This window comes from Physella acuta, unplaced genomic scaffold, assembly GCF_028476545.2.
Source record: "Physella acuta isolate Inbredline_101_S28 unplaced genomic scaffold, ASM2847654v3 ptg001379l, whole genome shotgun sequence".
Lineage (NCBI taxonomy): Eukaryota > Metazoa > Mollusca > Gastropoda > Physidae > Physella > Physella acuta.
In genome coordinates, this window is record NW_026732894.1 from 262,816 (window position 1) to 281,268 (window position 18,453).

The 18,453-nt window shown below is 38.6% G+C and overlaps 1 protein-coding gene across 1 annotated transcript in view; it reads right to left on the reverse strand.

Moving 5' to 3' along the window:
• LOC131927174 (ATP-binding cassette sub-family C member 5-like) overlaps positions 1-18,453 on the reverse strand; it is a 96,705-nt gene that overhangs the window by 66,121 nt on the left and 12,131 nt on the right. The window lies entirely within an intron of this gene.

Sequence of the window (18,453 nt, forward strand, 5' to 3'; positions counted from 1 at the left end):
ATCTATCTATCTATCTGTCTGACAAGAACGCTCTAGAGAAAACACAAGCAAATTAAAAACCTGCATAGTAATTCGAAAAACGAAGTATGACGTCGACACATTTAGCACAGAGTAGAAAATAATCTCAAGCCGGATAGTGCACACATTAATATGACGTCATTGATTCTCGAGTAAACATTCAATACAAAGGCAATTTTGTCTAATCTAAGTGGTTTGCGTGAAGAGTTTCTTTCATACAATTCTTCGGGTAGGGGCGAAGCCCCACCCCCGCGTAAGAACGTCTGAGCCCCCCCCCCCCCCTCGGGGAGGGGGCGGACACTGGAAAAAGTATATAATTATATTTCGTTGAATGGGACGGTAGACATGTTTTTTTAGGGGGGTGGGGGGGGGGGGGGGGTGGGGTGTGTGGGGGGGAGGGGTGGGGTGGTTTTAATTTAGACTTTTTCCTCCCCGGAGAGGGGTGGGGGTACTTGAAATTTTCGGTGGCGGGGGTAGAATTTTCGGGGAGGGGGCGGACACTGGAAAAAGTATATAATTATATTTCGTTGAATGGGACGGTAGACATGTTTTTTTTTTTGGGGGGGGGAGGTGGGGGGGTGGTGTGTGTGTGGGGGGGGGTGGTGTGTGTGGGGGGTGGGGGGTGGTGTGTGTGGGGGGTGGGGTGGTTTTAGTTTAGACTTTTTCCTCCCCGGAGAGGGGTGGGGGGTACTTGAAATTTTCGGGGGCGGGGGTAGAATTTTCGGGGAGGGGGCGGACACTGGAAAAAAGTATATAATTATATTTCGTTGAATGGGACGGTATACATGTTTTTTGGGGTGTGGGGGGGGGGGTGGGGGTGGTGTGTGGGGGGGTGGGGGGTGGTGTGTGTGGGGGTGTGGGGTGGGTGGGGGGTGTGGGGGGGTGTGTGGGGGGGGGTGGTTTTAGTTTAGAGAAAAGAGACAGCACTATCAGCCTAGCGCCCGGTGTATCCTTCCTCAACGGGCCATTTTTCTCGTCTATAATAATAGTTTCGCTGTCTGTCTATCTATCTGACAAGAACGCTCTGTCTGACAAGAACGCTCTAGAGAAAACACAAGCAAATTAAAAACCTGCATAGTAATTCGAAAAACGAAGTATGACGTCGACACATTTAGCACAGTATCTCAAGCCGGAGAGTGCACACAGTAATATGACGTCATTGATTCTCGAGTAAACATTGAATAGGCCTACAAAGGAAATTTTGTCTAATCTAAATGGTTTGCGTGAAGATTTTCTTGCATACAATTCTTCGGGTAGGGGCGAAGCCCCACCTTCTCCGCGTAAGAACGTCTGAGCCCCCCCCCCCCCCGCCCCAACTCAAAAGAAATGTCGTAATCGATACTCTATAATAAAATTACCGCCTAATTAATGTGTCTAATCTAAAAAGTGGTTTTCTTGCAATGTCTTTAATGCAATTCTTCGGGTAGTGGCTAAGCGCGACACCAGTGTTTCTTTCAGACTTTTTCCTCCCCGGAGAGGGATGGGGGTACTTGAAATTTTCGGGGGCGGGGGTAGAATTTTTGGGGAGGGGGCGGACACTGGAAAAAGTATATAATTATATTTCGTTGAATGGGACGGTAGACATTTTTTTTTTAAGGGGGGGGTGGGGTGGTGTGTGTGTGTGGGGGGGGGGGGTGGTGTGTGTGTGGGGTGGGGGGGGGGGTGGGGGGGGGTGGGGGGGGGGTGGTGTGTGTGTGGGGGGGGTGGGGTGGTTTTAGTTTAGACTTTTTCCTCCCCGGAGAGGGGTGGGGGTACTTGAAATTTTCGGGGGCGGGGGTAGAATTTTCGGGGAGGGGGCGGACACTGGAAAAAGTATATAATTATATTTCGTTGAATGGGACGGTAGACATGTTATTTTGGGGGGTGGGGGGTGGGGGGGGGTGTTGGGGGTGGGGGTGGGTTGGTTTTAGTTTAGAGAAAAGAGACAGCACTATCAACCTAGCGCCCGGTGTATCCTTCCTCAACGGGCCATTTTTCTCGTATAAATATAGTTTCGTAAATTTTGGAGCGTGCAGAAATTAAACATTGCTAGCAGCCTGACCATGAAGTTGAAGAAGCCTATTGGACTGTAGTTCTCATATATTGACTTCAAAGTATTGTATTTGTATTGAAAAATAAAGTAGCTATCCCAGAAAATTATAAACACGCAGAGAGATGCAGCAGATTTAAGCATTAATAATTTAAAATATTTTTTTTTAGAAAAAGAGTTTAAAAACTACCTGCAACAACCTATTTCTTCCAAATTTAATGTTGGACGAGATTCCCTACAACACAATTAATTATCACGTGTCAACTAGTTAAGTTTCTTATAAGCCCTTAACTCCGATTTCAGCCTGTTTTTCTTTCTGGATTAGCTTCCACAGCCTTTGTTAAGTCCTTCTAGTACTGCGATTAGGATGAGCTATGTTTAAATGTTAAAATCTAGTGCGTAAAATCTGGGGAAAACCAGATGCCTCTAAAAAAAATTCCCGTGTGAAATTCAAGTCAAATTGGCCATAATAAAAACTTTATTTTGATCGAAAATCCCCAAGAGAGCGGCGTCAATTATCTGCTGACCAAAGGTTCACCCGCGCTCTCGTCAGCTGTTTTGATGGATGAACTGACCAGGCTGAACAAATTTTTCCAGTCTTTTCTTCCAGTCAACAGATCTGGAAATTTTTCCTCTTTAACTGAGAAACAAAATGGCGATGATTCCATGTGAAGTAATTGTTGAGGTCGTTGTAGGAAAAACCGATTTACAAAGGTGTGTCCTTCTAAAATCACCTGCAAGTCGAATAAAATATCTGCATCATCTGTATCGATACCTTATCTAAACATTAGCCCTTTTAACAACCGAAGTCCTAGATGTAACCAAAGTTCGTATCCTAACCTTAACAACGATGCCTTAAAAAACAACCTCCGTCGAGTGGTTAGTATAACTAAAAGTACCACAGCTAGGTTGAAACTTTACTTGTCTATTGATGAATATATGTTTATCATGTTTCTAAAACGAGACTGCATTAGAAACCTAAACCTATAGGTATTTTTAACAAATAATTTCAGATTAACTTATTTTTTAACATAATTATTATAGCCATGTATTTATGCCACTAGTTATTTTGATCTGTATTTTTTTAAAATTTACTTTTTAATTAAAAAAAAACATTATCAGCACATTCTTCTTATTCTTCGCTTTTTTTCAAATCCTAAATGGTATTTACAGTATACTTCCATTCTTTTCAGCCCTTAGCTATTTTCCATTTTCCTTCTAACTCGTTCAATTAATTTTCGTCTTTTTCGATGTCTCCACGCTGTGTTTTTTGTTTCCTTTTTCTCCCCTGTTACTTGTGGATTCCACTACAGGCCTTGTCTGGTAATACTTGATGCTTGTTTCCTGAATGTATGACCTATACAACTCTACCTCCTTTTCCGAATGTGTTGCTCCTCTGTGCATTTTAATTTACCTTTACTATTATTGTTGTTTTGACCGTGTGTACCGTACTCCATGCTTACCGTAAACGCACTACAATAAAGGTTTGCCATAAATGTGTGTTAAGGGTTCGGAATTACCAGTCATAAAAGATATAATTAAATAATTAAACTCGCTAAAGTATAACTAATTAGTTTAAAATGTCTGAACTACAAGTACACCGTCGCGTTAATTACTTTTCCAGACACGAGTCGGCACTAAAATAACATTACAAACAAACAAAACAAAACGTGGAGTCGATTACAGAATTAATACAATTACAAATAAACAAACAAAACAAAACATGGAGTCGATTACATGAAAATAACCTAGTCGATTACCGCAACGCCACGGCGAATACTATAAAGAAGAAATAAACTGGGAGTGATCTCCCCTAAACTTTCTCGAATATTCTTATGTAAAATAACAGGGGATGGGAACTCGGGCTATAGACATGATTTTTAATCCATTTTAAATACTTAAAGTTTTAAAAATAGAATAAAATCTCGTAGACAAAATAATTGCACACCAAGTAAACGCCAAATAAAAAAAGTGCATAATAATGCGCAATATTATTAGTACTTTATAAATTTACATGCGTTTTTTGAGAAATCGGAAATAGCGTAAATTAGTACTTCCGGTCAACGGAAATTACTTAAATTTGACAGAAGGTAGAGAATTAGATCTTTTACTTACATGTAAAATTTCATTTATCTATCTGAAATAGTACTCAATTTATAGGCTTTTGAAAAATTCAAAGTAGAAAAAGTACCACTTCCGGTTATCGGAAATTGCACAAAAGTTGATACGGATCTACGATTTTGATAAAATAGTTATATATGAAATTTCATCAACCTAGCTATAACGGTACTCAAGTTATCGTGTTTACACACACACACACACACAGACACACAGACAAGATTGCAAAATTATGTTTTTCCGTATCAGTGAGATGTAAAACGTCGAGATTTGTAAAAATCTCGATTTTTTTTTTTTGCACGATTACAAGACTTTCTCTATACTTCGTATAATCGAGAAAGTAAAAAAAAAAGCTGAAACAAAAGACATTTTCAATGAGAGACAAATAAACCAAAATTTAAGACTAAGCGCCAGCTAGTTAGTGGAACAAAAATTGTGTGGTTATTTTAGTTGCGCACCGTGCTGCGTTGTTTGAGGAACAGCCCCCACATTGTACCACCTGCTGAGGAAAATACGAAGCGTTATTTGATATGCTGGAAACGGAAGTCACTGCTCTTTGAATTTTCGCTTGTTCAGGTAGAAAATTTTTTTTTTAAATTACGGGCGGGGGAAAAATAAACAAAAGATGTAACATGACTAAAAGACATTTGTTTTGTGTTGTTTTCAATTATTGTTTTTAAATTTTAGATTGTCAGTGATAAGAGATTAGACGCCTACGCCTTTTCTTTGAAATAATTAAAACTAACTAGGTTAAAATGACCTGTGCACTACTTGGCCTAAGTGTGGTCAGTTCATTGAGAGATGTAAGATGTGTACACTACACAAAAGACAGAAAGTTGTCCAACTTTACAACAGGTGAAATAGACCGGTCAACTATAGTTTAAACCTACTCACCAGTACAAAAAACCTTACAGAACGGTCAACTAACAATGCGATAGTTTTGAATGGGAGGTTTACTTTTGAATCAGAATAGAAAACAAATTAACTCAAAATAAAGGTTTCGATTATGATTTTGTGTTAGAATGAAACAATCTGTGTGTCTGTATCTTGGACTGCGAATAGTTTTATGGTTCAGTTAGTGTTTATGTTAGGCATATGGTTTTTTCTTTGGTCCTTTAACCTTTCATAGATCGGATTTTAAGTTTTGTACTTTAAAAAGGGTTTAAAAATAATATTTACAATCAACATAACAGGATGTTTGAACTATATAAATGGCGGTGCTTAAAAAATATTTTTTTTCTTCTTTTAAGAGCATAAATGAAAGCGTGTTATTATAAAAAAAAATGTTTTATATTTTAGTTAAAGAAAATAATATTGTACTAAAACAAAATTTTGACCACTTGTACACTATAGCTATAGTATGTAATATCGCGACAATATTAGTATATTATATATCAATCTTTAATTAAGATTTTAAAATTAATTGAACATCCAACTAGGTCAAAGTTTATGTCAAAATTTATGTCAAATGTGAAACAAATCGATTCGGTAGAAATTGTTGAAATTTCGTTCGCAAGTTTACACTCATAACGGACGAAGCACGACAGACAACAGCACTACATTAGAAGAAATAAAGTTTTAAACAGAAGCTTGTAAAAAAATAAAAAAGCTTTTAAGATAATTAAGATAACAATTAATGCACAGTTTAAAGCAGCAAAATGTTGCAAGCTTGATGTAGAACCTAGACTGTAATCTGAAAATTAATCCCAGCCCTACATTAACTCAATGCTTACATTTTTTAAATATTTTTTTATTAAGTGATGAATAAGCAATAAAAATAGGTTTAAAAAGTAGAGATTCATTTAAAAAGCGAAACAAAACAAAACACAGTAACCTTTCGATTATTAGTCTTTGTTCTAAATAATAGAGCAATGGATGCAATAAAAGTGTATCAAATGACACATTAATCATTAAAGGATATGTGGCAGTGGAAATAGATTGCACTAGGTTGTAAGGTGGGGGGGGGGGGGGGGAGAATGTCACATACTGTATCGTATTGAACGATATGTGTATATGGGTTAAGGGTGGGTTCAGAGCTGCGGTTGAAGCCAGGGTTAGGTTAAGTTCAACTATACTACTTTTACTAGAGGGTCGTCTAAGGAAAACGGGGTGGGTGGGGGGGGGGGAGTGGAGGTAAACCAAGGCTTGGTAAAGGTAAACTAGGGGTTGGTAAAGATAAATGGAAGGTCGCTAAAGATAAAATAAGGGTTGGTAAAGGTAAACTAGGGGTTGGTAAAGGTAACTTAAGGGTTGATAAAGGTAAATGGAGGGTAATTAAAGATAAAATAAGGATTGGTAAAGGTAAACTAGGAGTTAGCAAAGGTAAACGGAAGGTAGTTAAATATAAAATATGGATTGGTAAAGGTAAACTGGGGGTTGGTAAAGGTAAACTAGGGGTTGGTAAAGGTAATCTAGGGGTTGGTAAAGGTAAACTAGGAGTTCGCAAAGGTAATCTAGGGGTTGGTAAAGGTAAATGGAAGGTCGCTTAAGATAAACTGATGGTTGGTAAAGGTAAATTAGGGCTGGGTAAAGGTAAACACAATGGCTAAATGTTTATTTAGGGTCGCTAGAGACTAACTTAGCTTAGTTAAAGTCAAGAGGACGGTGGCTAAAGGTTAATCTAAGGTGGCTAAAGGTAAACGAAAGGTTACTAAAGTTAAGCCTTAATTATAGAAAACTGCCAAAATGTTTATCTTGTAAGCGAGCAACATATCTCCCACAACAAAGGTAAATGCGTTCACATATTTTCAATGTTTAAGGATAGTAGAACGTAGATTTGTTTAAATAAAGACCGGCCCAGATACCGGACATGACCTGGTCAGCCACTTGACCACTTGCTCCTCAGAGGTCTGTTGATGTCTGCGACCTAACATTGGTGGTGGGTGGGGTCACTGACCTTAATAAAATAGTTAACATGGAGGTGATATGTCCGACGGTTTGTGAAGTTTATTATCAGATTTTAAATGAAATGAAAATTGTTAAAAAATAAAATAGCTTTTTTAGAAAAAAAGCATTCGTCGCTAATGAAATCTCTTACACATTTTAGCAACCAAATCTTTAACTAGAAATATCTGGGTTTTTTTTTTTAATCCCAGCGCATAATATTAAATTAATAATATAAAGTTATATTTATATGTATTTTATTGTAGTACAATTTTCTCGAAGCATGATATGCGCTTTTTGGAACTGTCTTTTCATAGTAGTACTCGTTGGTTCTATCCACTAGACCACACTATCCCCAACCTGTTTCTGTTATGTGTAATGAAATAAACCAACAAAAAACATCATGACTTTCTATTACTCTTACCACACTCAACCAACTCCATAATATTTTCTTACTTAAACCCAGACATACAGGACTTAAAAATATATAAACACAAACATATTTTTTTTTATAAACTCAAAGAACTGCAATGCAATAAAAAATAAAAGACAACAGGATTTAACAAGAGATATTGAAAATAAAAAGGCCAGCTTTCACGAGACTACTCGCTAAAGTACATTGGACTTGGAAAAGTCGATTCCCCAAGATTAAAGGCCGTTATCAAAGGCTTGTCCTGGACATCACGACAATCGGCTGTACTTTTAAACGCGGAGTAGGGGGGTGGTTTTAAAGTTCAGTGCTCTGTCTTGTAGCGAGAAGAGAAAACGCCTCCCAGGGGAGGGGGTGGTTCTAGATTTGGTGGGGATTTAGGGGATACGGGTTGGGCTTTAGCGACTTCCGGTGGGAAGAGAGGGTAGGCGGTGATGAAAAACTGGTGATACAGAAGGGTGATGCGAATGGGGAAAAGGGAGTGATACAAACAAGTGGTGGTGACACATGAACGATTGGTGGTGATATGGACTATTGGTGGTGATATATGGATGACTGGTGGTGATGCATGAATTATTGGTGGTGATACCTGGATTCTTGGGGTGATTTGGATTATTGGTGGTGATATATGGATGACCGGTGGAGATACCTGGATTATTTGTGATGATGCGGATTAGTAATGAGGATATATGGGTGCCCGGATTATACCTGGATTATAGGAGGTGATTTATGAATTATTGGTCATGATCAATCGGTGATTGGTGGTGTTACGTAGGTTGTCGGTGGTGATATCTGAATGATAGGTGGTGATACATGGATTATTGGTGATGACATAGGGATTATTGGTGCTGATATATGGATGATTGGTGGTGATACATGAATGATTCGTGGTGATACCAGGATTATAGGTGTGATATAAGGTTTATTGGTGGTGATACCTGGATTATAGGTGGTGATATATGGATGAATGGTGGTGAAACCTGTGTGATTTGTGGTAATGCAAACACGTCTGTTGGTGATACCTGCACTGCATGTTGTGATACAGGAACTGGACTTAAAGGGGAATGCGGTATTGTAATAAAAATTATCATTTGTCTGTTTGGGTCAGAATTTGGGATAGGGTAGCAAATACAAGCGAGCCAATGAACTCTAATACTAAGTAATAAATATAGTTAATTATATCAGCAATGTTATCAGAAAACTGTTAATCGAAATAAATATTTAATTACAATGACTTCTTGCTTTCTAGAAACAAAATGTTTGTTTAAATTCATTAAAAAATATTATTTTTAAAAATGAAAAAGAAACGTTGGAATAGACTAAACATTGTTAAGAATCATCTCGTCTTCTGCAGTACGCCTTTTTCAAGGATGAGGCGCGATGAATTATCTATCTATATATATAATTCTCCTCTTCGAGCCGTTAGAAAACAAGCTGCAAACGCTCTCCCTACCTCCCCACCCCTACATGGTTTTAGTGAGCTGTGTTCACTCTAAATGTTTACAAGCAGAGCCAACGATTTTAAACGTAGGGGGGGGGGGGGGAGGGGGGGGGGGGGGGGAGGAAGGGGGGGGGGGGTTATGGTCCTTAACGAGCTACTTATAGTGTTTTAAAGAAATATTTTCAGTGTCAGCGTTGGTACTGTCGAATTCACAAATTATGAATTATTGAAAATTAGAAACAACTAAATAGCGGCGTATGTTATGCCGCGGGCCGGCTCGTTTATTTTTATTTTAGTATTCGCCCACACGATGCACATTCATCATTATCATCTTTTCCCGTTCGTGCCTAAGACACATGTGGCAGATGAAGTATAGTTCATCTGTTTCAGGGACATCGATCAGCACTATGCACAGCCGCCTTTGCTTTCCCTAACGTTAGTTAGGTACCTGGATGGACTCAGCGACGTTCTACTGATTTGAACCCGGATTCGAACTCGAGACGTACGGGTTAGCAGTCTAGCTGATAACCGCTAGGCCACGCCTTCCCCCGATGAGGACATTACTCAATCCTTAATTATTATTTTTTCTTTCATGAAGTCTATAAAAATCAGTTTTGACATTCCCTAATGTGTCTGACACGACCTGCGTTAATTCGATGTAGAATAAGGCAACTCTACTTCATCTTGTCCCAACTTGCCTTGTGCACTTTACAAGCTGTTCGTGAATACTTTAGTTTTTAAAACAGAGATATAAATTAACCGAACAATTTTAGACTAAACAAATTATGAAAATTATAATAACCACAGAGGAACTAATTTTGTAAAATGTACTCACATTATCCCCAACCCATATTGAACTACATCAAGACTCTAACCATCATGAAAATAACCCTAAACAATACTATCAGTTAAAGACAAACCCCAGTACATCATCTTTTAAAATACGTTCATTTTCTTTCACAATCCAAGGCCATCAACTTCACAGCAAGCATTATAACAAAGTATCCGGGTTCCCAAAAAAAATTGGATCCTTGTGGTAGAGTCTGAGGACCGCTGTCATTACATTGATGAAAATAGTGTACTTCAAATCCAGAAACCCCCACTACGCCACCACTCATCTGTCGACATTTATTTATTTGTCGCCCCCAACACTAGCACTCCAGTAAACAAAGAAATCACTCGAATAATTCGAAACTATTTATACATGATTCTATTAAAGGTCAAGATGACACCCCTCCCTCCCCCTACCAGTGGAAGTGTGAAAAAAAAAAACGGTGTGGGGCGGGGGTCGTGCAGGAATGCTGATACAGCTGTAAGCACGTATGCTGGGACCGAAGATGAAGTTTAAAAATCGATGGTCGGGTGCAAGAGTACTCTAGGTGTCTATGGTTTGTTGGGATCGATAATTTGCTCACGTCCGCCAGTGAGACGGGCCTGCGCATGCGCGGTTTCCGTGAGGCGTGCGGTAGGGTGGGGGGGGGGGGGGGGGAGGAGGTCGACGGGGTGTTTTTTTTTTAGATTAACTTGACCGTTATCATGGACAGAAACCAGAGATGTGCAGCTAGCGAGGAGAAAACGCGTACATGGATAATTTACTTTAATATGGCGTATGTGTGTGTGTGTGTGTGTGTGTGTGTGTGTGCGGTTGAGTGTGACGTGTATGTGCGGTACAGTGTGACCTAGATATGAGGTAGACGCCATGGGGGGGGGGGGGGGGGGGGGGGGTTTACGACAAATAAAAAAAATAAAAAATACATTTACTGAAAAAAAAACCTTTTTATTTTCGTTAAAATAATAAAATAGTAGTCTTCGAAGCTGTGAGGCCAAAAGATATTGCTAATTTTTTTTTTTGTTTTGTTAATAGGGTTGGGGTGACACACTATGTTACCGCTTCGGGTGACACCCAGCCTAGTGAACAGAAAGCCCCCCCCCCCCCCCCCCCCGAATTTTTTTACCGCCCCCCCCCCCGAACGGAATTAAATTTATATAATTTATATAGAAAATATATACTTTTAACAGTGTCCGCCCCCCCCCCGAAAATTTCAAGTGCCCCCCCCCCCCCCCCGGAGAAGAAAGTCTGGAAGAAACACTGCTAGGGAAGCCACTGGTAAAATACGATGCATATGTGTGGCAGACTGTGAAGTATATCTGTGATACAATGTGACGTATATATCTGGTCCTATGAACAAATGTAGAATAAAGTGACGTAGGCGTGAAATTCGAACAAAGACCACGTGTAATTCTCTCATTGGTCAGGGAAAAAAAACGTTGATAAAATCAATACTGTCGCCATAAAACTACAAGACAAGGTGACAATGGGTATCTCAGATTGCGCCTTTATGAGTGTTTTTACCAGCTATACACTTAACGTCAAAAAAAAAAAATGGAACATAATCTGGTATAGTTAAACATTTAAACTTAGATTAAAATAAAAAATAATTAAAATGTGTTTAAGTTTAAAAAAAAGAGCCACACGTATTTGCCTAAGGAGCCGAATGCGACTCAAGAGCCGCAGTGAGCGGCCAGCTCCCCCGAGGGCATTGCTACAATGTTTGAGATTCACTGAAATACAAGACATAATAAAGCAACCGGCTGTCGCACCATATACAGCCATAAGCCAATGGCAACTTCCGTAATCGATCGACAGCTGAAAAAAAACCGTTCGGGCGATTACCCATATTCGATTAGAACCAAATAATTCTGTTCATAATCGCATCAGATTGCTGGGGTATGACGTCATTGTAAATTGCCAATTTTTCATTCCCTTCAAAAGAAGGATAAAAACAAATTGTAAATGTCAAATAAATGCATTTAATTTTGTTGGGTGCAAGAATGAAAATGTTAAACAATTATTTCATTACCGACAAGGAAGCATAACCTTAAAACAATATAACAAGATGGAGATCGGTTAGCCGATTCATTAATACGTTGTTTTAAACTATACCAATATACCCGACGATACATTAACTTAACAACTAAAATGATGTTTCAATAACATTTTGAGAAACTAAACTGATTTGTTTTAAAACTTTGGTATAAAATTATAAAACATAATAGCAGACATGCTGCGGGATTGGGGGGGGGGGGGGGTAAACTAAGCAAAATTAATTGCTGAAAATAAATTGAAAATTCTCCAAAAAAATTATGTATTTTGAGAAAAATCGCGTTAAAACACTATTTTCCTTTTTGGAGACTAATAAATTTATTTGATATTAACATACAACAAATTGTATTTAACTGTTCACTTACATTAGAAGTTTAGACGCTAAAGTACTTTTTAATTTATTTTCATTCCAAAAATACCTAGCTTTCAACTTCAGCAATTTTGAGGATAATTACCTTTTCCTTAACACTGATTTACGTCTCTTTTAGTATTATCTGACAAAAGTTGAACCGTCAAGCGAGCTACATAAATAAGGGTATAGGTTTGGGGCAGAGGCGTAGCGAAGGGGGGGGGGGGGGGCAGGGGGGGTACATATGTCCCCGGGCGCCGACCTTAGGGGGTGCCAAAATGGGTTGGAAAAACAAATAAAAATCTCATTTAAGCTGCATTTTTGCTTTACAAATATAAAAAATATAGGGGGGGGGGGCGTGTGCAAATAGAAAGTTCGAGGGGGGGGTGCAAAAATCGAAAATTGAAAGGTTGATTCAGAGGGGGGCGCCAAATTGAAAATTTGTCCCCGGGCGCCGAGAAGGGTCGCTACGCCTCTGGTTTGGGGTCATTCAGTCCCAAATCACATTTCAGTAAACTTTATATTTATCTTCTGAACGATGTGACTTCATTGAATTAACATTCGGATACACAACTGCCCGTTATGGATGAACTATGATAGGATTACTCATTAGGCTATTAAAGCTACTATAAATAAAGTTTTGAGCTACTGGTTCATACATAAATGGTTTCAGTTAAAGATGAAGGTAAACAATTAAATAGTGCTTCACAAGGTCTAAGAGTCTAAAACGTGTTATACTTATAACAGTTTGATATAAATGTTGGTATATACATAAACTCTCAGGGAAACTATCTCCTCAAGGTGTTTATATATATATATATATATATATATATATATATATATATATATATATATATATATATATATATATATATATATATATATATATATATATATATATACTGTCTTTAATAACATGTTTTTCATGATTCTGTCAGTAAGAACCTAATCGTTGGCTCATTCTGCCCAGTGTTTATTTATCCAAAACGCAGTGACCTCGAGTGGAACAAGGCAGGGGAATATTTCCACTGGGTCATCCGGCGGCAACTGGGTCACTGTCCTTGTGCGTTATCAACAAAGACACGCACACAAAGACGCACACACGCACAGAATCAACACAAACACAGATTGAGGGGAGCTGCATCGATAGGACACGTGATGGCTTGTGGAATTTGATCCGGTGTTTACATTCAATAAACTCATGGTTTACAGCTTTACATAGCTTAATACAAGGCTAGGTTTAATATAAAACTAGGTTTAATGTAAGACTAGGTTTAATACAAGGCTAGGTTTAATATAAAACTAGGTTTAATGTAAGACTAGGTTTAATACAAGGCTAGGTTTAATACAAGGCTAGGTTTAATATAAGTTTAATGCATGATTAGGTTTAATATAAGACTTGCTTTAATACAAGACTAGGTTTCATATAAGACTAGGTTTAATACAAGGCTAGGTTTAAAACAAGACTAATTTTAATATAAGGCTAGGTTTAAAATAAGACTAATTTTAATATAAGGCTAGGTTTAATATAAGACTGCGTTAATACAATACTAGGTTTAATATAAGAATAGGTTTAATATAAGACTAGATTTAATATAAGACGAGGTTTAATATAAGACTAGCTCTAATATAAGACTAGGTTTAATAAATGACTACCTTTAATACAAGACTAACTTTACATTATCCTTACTTTGCACGTCATTAACATACTAACTACCAACTGATGTCTGGCTAGAAGGTGAGGTAAACATAATTTGTTATGTCGCTGTTTACAAAATAGATATTTTGGATTAATTTATCCCCACCCGGGACTTTGACGTAAAACACATGGTCTAAAGTCTACGGCATTGTCGATGGTAGATGGTATCCAATGTTTTGTCACTCCCTTTACAAATTAAAATATTGGTAATTTCCACATCCCTTTTCGTCCTATGTAAAAATATTTTTATTTAAATATTTACAGTCGTTAGTATATTTTCCTAATGAACAAGCCGTGTATTGTCTAATTAAGCACGGTAATGGCTTCCGACAAAGGCAATGGGATAATTCCCCTCCCCCTCCCCCCACTGGTTATGGTCTGACTAAGGAAAAAACAAAAATAGGACAAGGTGCCTGGATGTTTAATAATAAAAAAAGTAACAGAGATACAAATTACTAGACGAGTCAATGAGCCAAGAGCAAGTACTACGTAAATATATTTGGTAAGTGATATCGAAATTTTCACGAATGGAAAACCTACAGGTTATTAAATATTCATAAAACAACTGATTTATATGCGAGTTACACAGCTTGATGTTTAAAGGTAATTATTTTGACATCTTTGAGTCCGGTTGCACTGGGTTCCACGCATCTTAACAATAACTCTAAAATAAAAGAAGCTTTTCAGCTTAAAGTCTGGGCGTTGGGTATAGTCGCTGTGATCGATGCTTGTGAGTATAAATAGATACCTTTAGCAGGGGACGGTATTAGCGGGGGACGGTATACATCATTTAGAAGGGGATGGTATACATCATTTAGTTGGGGACGGTATACATCATTTAGCTGGAGACGGTATACATCATTTAGCTGGGGGATGTTATACATCATTTAGCTGGGGACGGTATTAGCTGGGGACGGTATACATCATTTAGAAGGGGATGGTATACATCATTTAGTTGGGGACGGTATACATCATTTAGCTGGAGACGGTATACATCATTTAGTTGGGGACGGTATACATCATTTAGTTGGGGATGTTATACATCATTTAGCTAGGGATGGTATACATCATTTAGTTGGGGATGTTATACATAATTTAGCTGGGGATGGTATACATCATTTAGCTGGGGACTGTATACATCATTGAGCTGGGGATGGTATACATCATTTAGCTGGGGGATGTTATACATCATTTAGCTGGGGACGGTATTAGCTGGGGACGGTATACATCATTTAGTTGGGAATGTTTTACATCATTTAGCAATAGCAATGGGACGGTATAATTCATTTAGCAGGGGATGTTATAGATCATTTAGCTGGGGACGGTATTCATCATGTTGACGATTTAAAAGACAAGAATACCCCAACCACCCCCGCGCAGAACTGTATACTCATCTACAACTCACATTCGACTATACATGACATCTTATCTATAATTTAGTATCAAGAGAAAAAAAAACAACAAAGCTAATCAATAAAAGAGCTGTCTACCGACTCTACGTTAAGATCTCATCACCTCTGTCAGACATTATCCGGCCTAGATTTTAACCCGACCCGCGCTGACAGAAATTTGAGTTTACACGACAGCTCCAATACAAATAACTAACAAAAAAACAACAATACTTTTTTTTCTCGAATACTTTTGTTTCAGTTTCTTTCTTCGCGTCTTTTTTTTTCTTCTCCTTCTCATGAACGTCTTAGAGAATCCGACCTGAGGTCACGATGACCCGTGGACTTAAGGTGACACGGGACGACGTTGTTTGTGTTTAAGAGGGCGAGTGCACATCGGCCAGGTCATGCGTTCCGTCCACCTTTCATGAAACTAGGTTAGGTCATTCAGCTGGCTAGGTCGCGAAGCATTATTTGATATTTATTTGATATCGTAGTAGGAGGTTATCTTAGCACTACTTTCACCTAAACTCTAACCTCAAAATGAAAAGTGGGGGGGGGGGGGGGTTATGCATTATACAAGTGTCTGATGATGTCACAATAATAGAATCTTCTTAGAAAGGGGTGTTAGATTAATGATAGTGAACTAAATTTTAAAATAATTTGCTAATATCAACGCTGATCATATCTTTAACCCTAACCCAAGTCCTACCATAGCTACAACCATAACTTCTAACCACAACACTCCACCTGATGTTGTAATACATTACTACCACCACCCTCACACACCTATTTTCAGGAGAGTCCACATGGGGACAATGAAAACACAACAACTTCCGCTAGTCAGACAGGGATGACAGCTGAAGACTTCTATTATCACTGGTCTAGACTAAGTTCATTTTTTTCTTTTAAATAAAAAAAAAAACAACAACCGGTTGATCGACTAACGGTAACCTTTACTAGTATGAGTCAAGTTAATAGGCGATTTCAAATGTCTATTCATCACTTGTGTGATTCAGACTAAATTGGTGTTTTCAAATGTCTATTTGTCACTTGTGTGATTCAGACTAAATTGGTGTTTTCAAATGTCTATTCATCACTTGTGTGATTCAAACTAAATTGGTGTTTTCAAATGTGTGATTTATTTTCGTAGATCTGCTCCAAAGTTAATATAAAAGAAGTCGCATCTATTAGTAGATAACCTTGCGATTGCACGTTAAGATGCAGGGGCCTAACCCCGCCCCCCCCCTCCCTCCAGTTACCTCTCTCCCTCTTAAGAACAGTAAAGGTCTCTGGTTACTGCTGGGTTTTAGGTTTTTATCGTAAAACGATACTGACGATAAGTTAACTGAGTGATATACATACTATATATATATATATATATATATATATATATATATATATATATATATATATATATAATTGTAACCGGAAAGATGCGTAACGGAAAACTACGCCTAGTAATGTGCGCAAGGGCATTTTTGTTATCTTAAATCGAGCATTTGTAGACATTAATTGACAAAGAATGACCACATGTACATTGTAGTACAATAAAACAATTTTCCACGAACTATTACAAAATTAAAGTGTATTAGTATAATTAGTTTGTATTTGCCCGTTTTTTTCCTTGGCGCAGATTTTCCGTTTGAGTTTTTCCCCTAAAACGATATATTATAGATCCATATGCTGGTCTAGTTAGGGGGTGGAGGGCGGAACAATCAATATACATATAGGCTATCGTGCGGCGTCAATTCGGCCAATGACAAAACGGCCCCGTCAAAACGACCCCGAAAAAACGGCCCCGTCAAAACGACCCCGTCAAATCGGCCCCGTCAAAAAGGCCAGCGACATATGGACCCCGTCATATAGGCTCCCGACAAATAGACTCCCGTCATTTAGGCTACCGACAAATAGGCTCCCGTTATATAGGCTCCCGACAAAAGGGCTCCAGTCAATAAGGCTCCCGACAAATAGGCTCCCGTCATTTTGGCTCCCGACATATAGGCTCCCGTCATTTAGTTTTTTCCACAAAACGGCCCCCGTCATTACGACTCCCGACAAATAGGCTCCCGCCATTTAGTTTCTCCACAAAACGGCCCCCGTCATTACGACTCCCGACAAATAGGCTAGCGTCATTTTGGCTCACGACAAAAAGCCTCCTGTCAATTTGGCTCCAGACAAAAGGACCTCTGATAATACCGTTTTCTGTAGAGACTAAGTCGCCCGGCAAAGCGGTCTCATTGAATATGACACCTGCCAGATATAGATATAGATATAGATACAGATACAGATATAGATATAGATAAAAATATTTTTGCGGGGTGGCCCATTTTTTCTAGTTCCGCCACTGAATACAACGTATGCATCTCTTGTTCCGCAGGCCTTATTTTTATATTAGTTTATCTATTATAAAATATAGTATGTTTTAATTTAAGGGTAATCTATCTATGACATCCATAATTGAGTCGATAGGCTGTTCCAACTCAGTGTGTGGGGAGAAGGGTCCACGCTATACCTTCCTACCTGCAGTATGCTTGTAGGTTATCAAAACAAGATGCTGTTATTATGTAAACATCATGTATATCATACATTTACACTTCTGTGCTCGCTTTTAAAGCAACAGATCTTTTCTGTTGTAAATTAAACATTATCAAAACTTTAGAATTGGTGGAATTTAGCTGTTAAGGGCTCGATTTGTTTGTGAATTAATGTTGGTTCATGAAAAACAATTTCGTTCGGGCATTCAAAAGAATTTATAGTGGTATTGGAGGTAGGACAAAATGGTTACTTTTATGCCAATAATGGTCATTCATTGGTCTGGAGCCAATATGTCGGGAGTCATTTTGTCAAAAGCCAATATGTCGGGAGCCCAATTGCCTGGAGCCATTTTGTCGGGAGCCCATTTGTCGGTAGCCAATATGTCGGGAGCCCATTTGTCTTGAGTCCTTATGTCGGGAGCCAATATGTCGGGAGCCGCTTTGTCGGGAGCCAATATGTCCTGAGCCTATTTGTCAGGGGTTAATATGTCGGGAGTCCATTTGTCGGGAGCCTAAATGTCGCAAGTCAATATGACGGGAGCCCATTTGACGGGAGCCAATAAGTCGGGGCCCTTTTGACGGGGTTATTTTGACGGGGTCGGTTTGTCGGGAGTCGATTTGACGGGGTCATATTAACGGGGCCGTTTTGACGGGGCCGATTTGTCCCAGGTCGTTTT